Source organism: Callorhinus ursinus, unplaced genomic scaffold (genome assembly GCF_003265705.2).
Source record: "Callorhinus ursinus isolate GAN/ISIS: 27379988/994484 unplaced genomic scaffold, GSC_fseal_2.0 scaffold44, whole genome shotgun sequence".
Classification (NCBI taxonomy): Eukaryota; Metazoa; Chordata; class Mammalia; order Carnivora; family Otariidae; genus Callorhinus; species Callorhinus ursinus.
Genome location: NW_027397106.1, coordinates 10761102 through 10772751, shown reverse-complemented (window position 1 = coordinate 10772751; position 11650 = coordinate 10761102). Strand labels below are relative to the sequence as shown.

The 11650-nt window shown below is 39.4% G+C and overlaps 1 pseudogene; it reads right to left on the bottom strand.

Moving 5' to 3' along the window:
* Positions 1-9726: 9726 nt before the first annotated feature.
* Positions 9727-11356, bottom strand: LOC112832377 (intraflagellar transport protein 52 homolog pseudogene; annotated as a pseudogene).
* Positions 11357-11650: the final 294 nt, after the last annotated feature.

Sequence of the window (11650 nt, the reverse complement as noted above, 5' to 3'; positions counted from 1 at the left end):
ACTTGGAAACATGTTTAGCCTTTTTAAGGTTCCTCTTAAGCTGTGATAGACATGACCAGAATACCCTGTATTATAAATGTCTATTCAAGCCATTTGCCTCTTTTTCTGTTGGGTTATCTAAATATTTCCTTTCCTTAAATATTTTTAGTATATTCATTCTATCTATGAACCATTTATTGAATATATATAGGAAATATCCTCTCCCACTCTGGCATGCTTTTGAACTTTCCCTCAATCAATCAAAATATTTCCTGAAAAAGAACATAATAAGTATTTCTCTCCCAGAACAAGGCTGTCTTCATTGTAACAGGGAGTCAAAAAGATACAGGTTTAATAGTAGGATTTTTATTACCAGTTCATTATGCCAAGAAGTTCACTGGAGCTCTTTCTGGTATCTCTCCAGTCATAGCACAATTATGCCATCTTCTTTGCTTGCTGCTGGGATTGATTGGTTCTGTGTATAGAGAGTAAAGACAAGCTATTCCTATGACATGTGTTTGCCTAGAGTGAGCCTTACAGACCTTTTTAAAAAAAATCTCTGGAACTTGTTCACCAAGAAATGTCATAAAATAAATTCACCAGTCTTCCTTTTTATTAAAAACATACTTTTGAAGATGAATGTTTATTCAGAGATGAAAACGCCTATAGGAATATTTTCCTAGAAATATGAATCATCCAGTGCTTTGGCTTTTCTTTAAAAAAAAAAAAAAGAAAATGAGTCTTTCTGCTTAAATGCATCTAAATGAGAACTTGTTATATCAGCTATTTGTGTTTCAAAGGGAGAAGGGTGAATTAAATAGCTTCAATTTAATCACTGTAAATTAAGTAATTTTCATTTCTTTGTCCAAATAATTTCCAAATATTCCTTATCCCCAAATCACAGTGGCTGGGGACCTGACCTCCTTGTTTTTCCCTACCTTCCATCCCAGATAACATTAATTCATTTATCCTTTTAGAAATAATCGCCTACTCTGATGCAAGACAAACTGAACTAGACACTAATGCTGCTCCAAAGGAGATTAGAATTTAGAGGGTAGAGATATGAGTAAGTCGGCAACAGAGACCAGTATAGCCTTTGGACACCAGGTACTGGTGGTCTGGCTTGTTAGGGACTGATGCCTAGAGGAAGAGATATCTAAGTTGACTTTTGTGTAAGATATTTAAATGTTACCCCTTAGCATGTAGTGAAGTCAGTAAAATCTCTCTAAGCCAAGACATAGTTGTCTTTTCCAAAGAAATGAATATTGTAGGTATTTAAGTATGGTTCTATCTGATGTGCTTGTAAAGGGGAAGGATGGGGGAAAGGAGTAGGAGAAAGGAAGAAATCTGTAATTAACTAGGTTCTTTTGGAGAAAACTATATAAAACAGTGGAGTTTATCAACACTAGTCATCATCATCATCATCAAAACTACACCATTTATTAAGCCTCAACTCCAGCCTAGGTGACACACATGCATTGAAATTTAGTGTCCATAATGGTTCTGTTTAAGTCTTGCTGCCGGTATCTAGCAGAACAAGGACTGGATTCCATATCTGTCTCCTTAAAGACATATCTTTGCACTTCACTTGGGGTTCTCAGAGATCAGCCTATGTAGTACATTCTAATCCAGTAAACGTGGAGTAAGGGAACTGCTTGATCACAGAACTTGAGGCCATAGGTCCATAAGAGATACACAAAAGGCTCAGATAAGTAGAATCTTTTCCATCTAGAAACTAAAAGAATTAAAAATATTAGATAATTTGGGGGCACCTGGGTGGCTCAGTCGGTTAAGTGTCTGCCTTCAGCTCAGGTCATGATCCCAGGGTCCCAGGATCGTGCCCCTCATGGGGCTCCCTGCCCCCAGTGGGGAGTCTGCTTCTCCCTCTCCTGCTCCTCCCTCCACTCATGTTCTCTCTCTGATAAATAAAGATCTTTAAAAAATAAAATAAAAATATTAGATAATTTAAAGATGACAAGTAAAGCTGTAATGTGGAAACTTCAAGTGGCAGAACCTAGAAAAAACACCCAGAGATTAAGGGGAGGGGGGCATGATGGTGGGCAGATGGCCGATGACTGTGCCTGGAAAGATTGCTTGGTAAGTTCACTAAGTTAGCTCAGAAACATGAAACCATAGTGGTTATATATCCTGACTGTCTATGGTTTAAAGGGGATCAGACTATGCTACCCCAAAAGATGCCACTTTGTCATAATAATTATTTTAAGCTGAAGGCAACTGAGAATTAACAGATATAAGAAGAGTTCTCTGCCCTCCCTTATCTAAAATCGGGGCAGAAATTCTGCTTTGACGAAGATGCCCAGGAAGAAGAGTCCAGCTCTTATGACCAGAGACAGGGAGCCACACTGAGATGAATCTGTATAAACAAACCTTACTAAAACAACCCTTATCTTCCATTATGTTTAGTACCCATACATTTCCCAGTCACTTTCCCGCAATTTATCACCGCTAGAAGCCCGAATCCCCTTTCTACTTTCTAGTCACTTCTCCATAATTTATTGCCCTTTGTTAAAATGGTATATAATCTCCTTCACTAACCAGTTCTTTGAGTTTTCACTTCTTTCTGTCACTTCTGTGCACATAAAAAATATTAACATCAATAAAAACTGCAGTTTTTTTGTTTTGTGTCAGCTTAATTTGCAGGCCCCATCTACTCAAGATAAGAGGGTAGAAGAAAGTTATGTTTCCTCCCCATCAGTCTGGACCCTAGACTTTGTTCATTCAGGACGTAACGGAATGCAGTGGGGAAAATACCTGGCTAGGAGTCGAGATATTTATTAGTCTTATCCTGGACGTCAGTTACCTCTGTCACTAAGTTGAAGGGTATGCCTTAATTTCCTTAGGAACACAATAAAAGAGTTAGACGAGGATGGCAAATAGGGTTCACTTCATGACTGGGGGGCTTTGTCACAGAAGATTGAGAAGCCACATGTGCCATGATTACTAATGTCTACTGTAGCTGCGGGAGCAAAGCAATTCCAGCATATGTACAGAATATATATCCTCTCTGGAATAAAACATGCATAAAATTTCTTCTACTTCTGGCATTCAGTGAATTAGTTTGTACTCTTTTATGGGCTGTTGATATAGACTGGGAAAATTTAGCATGCTTCAAATCCCACCTGAGGAAAAAGTGGGCATATGCCTGATGTAATGATACAGTGTTTAGGTGAGAATGAAATCCCTTTTGAGTCTTGGGTGGTAAAGCAGCAATCCAAGATCTACCAAGAATGCAATATTCTATTCATCCTATGTTGTCCAAAAATGGTGTGGGTGTTACAGATGCCTATAATAATGTACAACTAATATAGAGAGAGACCCTCCACTCCAGTTCTAAAGTTCAGATTAATTGGCTGTCCTACAAGCAAAATTGGTATACCTATGAAGAATATATTTAATATTATCAAAGACTTCATTTCAACAAACTGATAATGGACATTAAAGTTCTTCCAGTGTGAAACAAATTGTACGTATTTAAATATGACCGTTTCTGTAACATGTTGCATTCAGAGTTTCAGAAATTTGTTCCCACATTTTTTCACTCCCACTTCTTTCTTCCAGATGCAGATGTAATTTATGTAGAAGCAGACATTAAAATAAGTCACTCAAGGCAGACTAGCTTTCATTTACATAATGTTCTTTGGGGGGAAAGTATTAAATCAATTTTAACCTGTTTGGGCCTGCATCCAAATAGTGCGCAGGCCTGTTTAAGGAGAATCAGTTTTGAAATTTGTAGAAGAGATCATATGAAATGCATTACTCAATTAAGTAAAGGAATTTAGGCTTTATTATAGATTATTGTACCATCTGCCGGATGAATATAACTAATTAAATTTGACTTGGTATGTGATTTTAACAAACAGTTGAAAAATGAAAATTCTACCATGAATTGTTCAGCAACACCTGAAATGATAGATACCCACTGGGAAAGATTGCATCCAGCCCTGCTCAGGTTGCAAACAGACTTTCCATTGTCTGGTTGCAGTCTGCATCATGTTTGCATTAAAAAGCAGGTCAGATTCAGTAACTACTCACAAGCAACAGGGAAAGCCCAAATGCAGTATTTGTCTGCTATCGTCAACGAATTAAACAAGGTAACATGTTGAAATCAAAATGATTGCAAAGCTTCCCTGGCCACAGAAAAGAAATGACAACTTTGCTCTGAAGTGTATTGCCAAAATCCCCGCTTACAAAGAGGACACCAAAACAGCGCTGTACAGTACCCATTTTTAGTGATGCCGCAATAAGTTGAACCACTCCAGTGACAAATCAGGCTAAAGTCATCCTGCACCTTGGTCTTGGATATGAGGCAGTCAAACCTAGCTGGCTCCATAGGCATCTGTGTCTGTCAAATGCAGATAGTATTCTGTTACGTTGTCAGGAGAGCTGTTAGGGGAACCGAAGGGTTGAGGAAGTGCTTTAGACCCAATGCTGTGTAAGCTTATTAATATAGATGCTAAGATAACAAGATGATTTGTTAAAAGAGAAACATTTCTATCCGAAATGTGACTACTCGGTGTCAGCTACTGAAGCATCATGATACTTGACTTTTTCGCTTTGCACCCGCATGTTCTCATTCTGTGTTGACACAGCCTTGGTACCCTGTATCAATCAAGTGCGTCATTAATTGAGCACCACCAAGAGTGCTGCTGTTCTATCTTTTATGGGAACAAAGTCTTTTGAAGATTTAGTCATCATTTCTCTGGTAAAATTAATACATTTTCATATTTAAGTGATGCTATGTCTTTTTTAAAAATAACAGTCTATCATTTTCTTAAAGAAAGGGGTATTTCAGAGCATTCCATTTGTTCAAACAGTTGAACAGTAGTCCTTAATAAGAAGAAGGAGATGAATGAGTGCCGCCAGCTCTGGGATCCATCCACGTGAGAGAATCTCATCAAGAAGCTCATCTATATAATTTGGTGATAAAGGCTTCTAAGCAGCATATGCTTCCATTCAGGGCTGATGGTGTTTATGAAGCACTCTTCCGAAGAGAGCTGGGGTCGAACAGAAAAGAAAACAGAAGATTTGTCCGAGAAACAGAAGGAGTTGATACCATTAGGGCCTGTTATGGGGAGAAAGGTTTCTCAGGTTTCATTTGTGCAGGAATTAAGGATCCATGGGAAGTGAACACTTTGGAATTAACTAGCTCATTCAAATACTGAAGTGATTCTTCTGTAACTATTTTCACTGGTATGAAAATCATGGTTATCTTGGGAGCCTATATAAGATAGTTGAATTTAAAGTAACCTGTTGACATATGGGAATGATGGGAAAAAAATGCCAAATTGAAATAAGCAGCAGGAACATATGAAATAAATCACTGGAAAGCTGAACACATGTAGGTAGAACTGGCCCAATCAGACTTCAGAAAATCAAGAAAAAACCGAATGAGATAAATGCTTGTGGTAGCAGTTGGGGAATACAGCGATTCTCCTGAGGTCAGAAGAAGCTACCCCAAACAAACCTGAGCTATCGGATTTGAAGGTAGCTATAACAAAATTCCATCTAGAAAAGCCATCAAGCCCTATTCCTTAATTGTATATTTATTAAAGACATTTTACAGGCTATCCCTGTTAAGCTGACCAGCCTGTTTACAACATGTGTCCCCTTAAGGATGGATTTATAAACATATATCATTTGCCAGGGTTGAAAATCTCCAACATCTTTTACAGATACATTATCCAGGCATTACTCACAAACTGGAACTATTGTCCTGGTGAGATTCTGGCAGGTCTCTGTGGGATTTCCTGTTCTACCATCATCTGAGGAGGTACTGACCACACATCAGTCAGGAAGAATTGTGACTTGCACCTGTACTGACTGGAATGAACATCCTATCAACCTGGGGCACTGGGTCTTCCTTTCGGTAGCCTGTGTGAGGTGGTGCTGGCCTGAGAAGAATCTTGTCTTACTTTTGAGTTTTGCTTGAGGGGCACCTGGGTGGCTCTGTCGTTGAGCGTCTGCCTTCAGCTCCTGGGATCGAGCCCCGCTTCTGGCTCCCTGCTCGGTGGGAAGCCTGCTTTTCCCTCTCCCACTCCCCTTGCTTGTGTTCCTGCTCTCACTGTGTCTCTCTCTGTCAAATAAATAAATAAAATCTTTTTAAAAAAAAAAGTAAAGTTTCGCTTGAAAATTGTTTTGCGCCAATCCGGCAACAGGTGTATGCTTTCTCTGCCAGATAGCAGCAATTAAGATATCAACTGCTATTTCCTTGACTACGGGGCGGCGGGGGGGGAGGGTGCAGGAGGATGAGATGGACTCACTGAGCGCAGTTTAGGTTAGAGGCAGCCTCTGGGTTTCTGTAAGGAACTGGTTTTATCCAGTTTTGCAGTTGATTTGAATGAGACACTGGCATCAAGGGACATTTTCAGGTTACAAGGAGGTAATGAGGAACAGAACCTTAGAAAGGACTGTCATTAAGACGCACTCTTCTCATGATGACTAGATATAGCCACTCCTATCTCTGCTTGAGAAGTGGTTTTGAATTTAAATATTAGAGACACACTTTGAAACTTTCATTGGATTTTTAAAACTAGTTTCTCAGAGCTTTGGTGTACATATTTTAGAAAAATATACATTTTTGCAGAGTTGATGTAATTTTGCTTTTTCATTTCTTAATTTGGTGTGATATACCCGTTGTCATTTCAGGAAGTACTATTAGCTGTTATACCCCCTGACTCCTATTGCTTGATTCCTTTAAAGCAGGAACTGAAACAGTAACATTATTACTACTACTTATAGCTATTATTAAGTGCCTACTCTGTGCCTGACACTGTTCCAGGCACTTTACCTGTGTTAACTCATTTAATCCTCTCCCCAAATACTGTGAGATATGTACTCTTATTGTTTCCATCATACAGCTAAGCTGAGGCACAGAAAATATATTTAATTTTAGGGTACTCCTATTCATGTTTCTAACTCCAGCTACTGTATTTCTTAGTGCACAATAGTTATGTGATAAGATTATGTAGTAATCTCCCTCTGGTGTCCTACTTTCAGTCCCTGCCATGGGTCCTACCCTATCAATTTCAAAACCTATTTCTGAATCAATTGTTTTAAGACTCGATACTGCCTTTAACCCTTGGCAACAGTAACATTCATGACTCAAATCTAATAAAAAGGTATGATATTAGCATATTTCTTAACATTCACTCGCAAAATTAAGTATGTTTCACTTTAAACAGCACTGATTGATCACTTCACTCATTGTTCATGAACTCAACTACGCGGGCGCCTGGGTGGCTTAGTTGGTTAAGCGACTGCCTTCGGCTCAGGTCATGATCCTGGAGTCCCAGGATCGAGTCCCACATCGGGCTTCCTGCTCAGCGGGGAGTCTGCTTCTCCCTCTGACCCTCTTCCCTCTCATGCTTTCTATCTCTCGTTCTCTCTGTCTTTAAAATCTTTAAAAAAAAAAAAAATCTTTAAAAAAAAAAAAGAACTCAACTACGCATTGAGTGGTGAAAATCAAAATGTGGGAGTCAAGATCTCACTTTAAATCAGGTTTCTGCCTGATCTGAGGCAGGATCCTCTAGCCCAAGGGGTCTTTGGAATCAGACATACCCCAGTTCTTAAAATTAATAGCAGGGCCTGGGATAAATTAACTTCTCTGAGCTCCATTTCTTTATCTTTAAAAAAAAATCACAGGAGAAGAAGCTGAGTACTTGGCATTGGGCCGAGCACAGAATGTACACATTACACTGCACTTATTAATATATAACTTTTCAGGGAGAAAGTATCTGTTGTGTCAAGGTCGATGCAGGTTGGTTCCCAAGGAAAGGCAGGAGTGGCGTGACCAGGGTTCCACGATCCATACCGCCCACTGCCTGCCATGTACTGTCTTGAAGGGCCAGGGCCAGGAAAGAGCCAGGACTGGGGCGGCCGTGAATGAGAAAGAATCTGCCCAGTGCTCCTCCTGACTGGCCTATCTTCTCGTCCCTTTTCAACTGCAAAATAGCACGTATTTCTTCCTCCTAAGCAGCTGTGTGGGGCATTATGGATTGTGCAATCCAACTCAAATGTAAAGTAGGCCCTGCAATCCTCAAACGTCATTCACAGGGATTTGGCTGATTATGAGGATTATCATCAACTTGCACAGATGTAGAAATTATTGGTGCTTATTTGAAGAGAGCCAGGTGTGTGGAAAGCCAGCCACAAATAGTCATATGTACAAATATAGAATGAGGAGTTTTAAGGGGAAAAAATGAAATGAGATTGTTGCCTTTTTTCCCTCACTTTCTTATTGCTCTCTGCTTTGGTAGACATTTAACTCATCAAAAAGTAAGCTTACTTTCTCTCTCACTTTATAAATAATGTTCTGTATATGTACATTATACACAATAGTTTCTTCTTAGTATGCAGTATTCTCTAGAAGAGATGCATTTATTTTACCCTTTGTTTTTTCTGGATTTTGGGTATAGAGGCTTGAGGTGACACCCTCCTTGGTTTATGACTTTCAATTGACAGAGGCTCTGATTTAATGGACTGTCTCCTTTTCCCCACACGCATTTGCTTCTCTCGACCCACAGGCTACCATTCCAATATCATTCATATAAATTATCTTAGATATGTTCATATAAAACATGGGCCTGCGTTATTCATTTAAATTAATGAACATTCCTCCACTTATCTTTTATGTTACATGACAGAATCAATGTTACATGATAGAAATTACATGATGGAGGTTTCTGTGTTCTTAAGTTAATGCCTAGATATTTTATATCTTTCTATTTTTTATGCAGGAATATAGTTTTTGGTTGGTAGGAAGTTTGGAATCTCATTTTTTATTGTATTTTCAAATTGTTACTGGCTGTTTTATTTAGCTATTACCACAATAACACTAGTAACAACCTAATAACAAGAAGCTCAGTGACTACAATATTTAATTCTTATTTTTAATTATAGTTCAAATTACTTATTGCTGGTTTTATTAGCTATTACTCCAGCAATGTGGTATAACAAGCCAATCCAAAACTCCGTGGTTTACAAAACTAAACATGTCTATTTCTCTCAGTTGTCCCCAGGTTGGTTGGTTAGGGTTCTGCAGGTCAGGGCTAAGAGCAGCTGGTCATGGCTCTGGGCTTCAGGTTGGCTGCAGGTCCACTCTATATGGCTCTTCATTCTCCTTGGAACAGGAGCTCATGACCTGAGTGGAAATCAAGAGCTGGACACTTAACCAACTTTGAAACCAAGAACCAAATGGAACCATTCAAGCAGGTTGAAAGCTTTTGTTTTCATTCAGTCAAGCAAGTCACATAGCCAATGCCAACATCATTTTGGAAGGAAATATTTTCTTCCGTAATGAGGCGGGAAGATGGCAGTGCCTAGTTACACAATAGATGGTATGAATATATAATTCTGATATATAATCCCTATTGATGTAGATAAATTCTATAGATTTTTGTGAGTTTTTTTTTAAATCCTTGCTAATTCTCTTACCATTATTAGTTGTTGAAACTTGTGGGTTTTCAAAGGTAATCATATAGTTTGTATGTGATGAAAGTTTAATGTCCTCCCTTTCAGTGCTTTTAACTATTCTTTCTTTTCCTATCCTGTTATCCAGGATCTACTCTGTTGAAGAGCAGTGGTGATAGTGGGCAACCCTGTCATAGTCCACATCTTAGAGGGAATAAATGTTTCTCTATCAAGTATAATGTTTACTGTAGATTTTTTGTATGTAATCTTACCAAGTTAAAGAAGTCCCCCTCCAATCTTTTTTTTTTTTAATAAAAGTAGGGATTCAGTCAGATTTAATTTTAAAAATGGAATGTATCTTACATAAGGATCTTGTTAGAAATGTTATATCTATCTGGGCACTATAGGAGATGCACAGACCTACAACTCATGGGGTAAAGGTGTATAGACAATTTTGATAAGGAGTTGAAGAATTCCAAAAATAGTTTACAAAGAGAATCAGGAGGCAGAAGATGCTTCAAGAGGCAAGGTCCTCAGAAATTGTTCTGGAATGCTGGTTCACTTGTATCACTGTCATGTTCCTGGTTCAATTTCTTGAACTCCACCACTTGGAAGAAGATGTGCTCAAGGATATGTTTGACATCTTGTTGGTCCTTCGGTAGTTTCTTGGTTACTCCAAGAATGTCACCACATTTTCTGACATAGAATTCCAGGTCTTCTTCAGTACACTTATTGGTAATATGAGCAAGGCGCGCCTTCTCAGAAGAGAACGTCTCATCTAAGTCAAATAGCTCCAGCGGAGGAGGTGGTAATTCCCTGAAACTGGGAGGGAAAACCGCTGGCTGAAGGCCTGGCAGCGGTGTCTCAAACTGAGGCTGGATGAGCTGGAGAGGTTCATGTTTCACATTTAGCTGTTCATGGGCCTTGACGACCTTGGGGAGGGAGGTGGTATCCAGCTGGTAAATGGACAGGTTGAAGAGGGTGGTAAAGTCTCTTGGGTTCTCATCACCCTCCTAGAGACACACTCGAAGCTGCTCTGAGAAGGTGGCTGTGTCGGGCAGCATCATGTAGTCGGAAATCTCTGGGTCCTCAGCATCTATCTGGTTTAGGTGGATGTCTCCCGTTGTGAGCCACTGGAAAACAACATCCATGATTTTGCTGTTTTCTTCTTTATCCAAATATTGGTCACTGAACATGTGACATGAGCCAAGCACTGCCAGCTTCCCACCTTGGTTCTTTGAGTGATTGAAAGCCAGAATGGGTCTGTTAAGTGGGAAACAGAGACTGTGGACAGAACAGCCACTGCTGGTTTCATGACACTCAATGTGGCACCAAAAGGATAGACAAAGGTGAGAGCATGGGCATTGTTTCCACTGTTTTCCTCTTCAATGATTCCAGGCACAGCCTTCCCTGCAGCTCGGCTAATTTCCCTATTCAGGACTCCGTTGGAAACTAGAGCTTCTTTAGGATGGAAATACTTAAATATACATTTCTAACCACAGCATCATTATTAACCATGATTCCATATTCTTCTAGAAGAAAGTTAATATTGGTGTCAAATCTGGATTCCCCACCCTCTCCTAGCATCACAAGGATATCACCGCCGCCATCAAGGTATTTCTTCAGGACTTCAAACTCAGCGGCAGTAAATTTTTCCCTTGGCCCAGCTGTAATCCACAGTTTCACTCCAGTTAGCTTCTCAGATGTGATTTCATCTTTTAAGCTCTGAATCTTCCAATTACTCCGAAGTCTTTTCCGCATGGATTTATAGCCATTGTTGCTGGTAAATACTTCTTTTTTTGTATGCATTGAAAAGAATGGTGCTCCGAAGCTCTTTCTCCATGGTTACCTGAGGCCCAATGACCACCATCTTCACCTGACACCATCCCGCATCCCGCGGCCAGGTATCCAAGGCCTCTTAGCAACAGCGCTGGTGAGGTGGCGCGCCAGGCAGACGTGCACTGGGGCCGGTCCCCCTCCATTCTTAGTTTTCTGAGTTTTAATCATAGTTCTTGAAGTTTAGCAATATTTTCTATGCATTGATTGACATCTGATTTTTCTCACATGGTTGTTTAATACAGTGAATTACATTGGTACTATTTCTAATGATCTTCATTTAATTCCTATTTAAAATTTATTGATTTTTAAATACCCTGAAAGATTCAGTTCATATTTTAATGATTGTTTCATGTATTTTTAATTGAGTATAATTGATACACATTGTTACATTAGTTTCATGTGT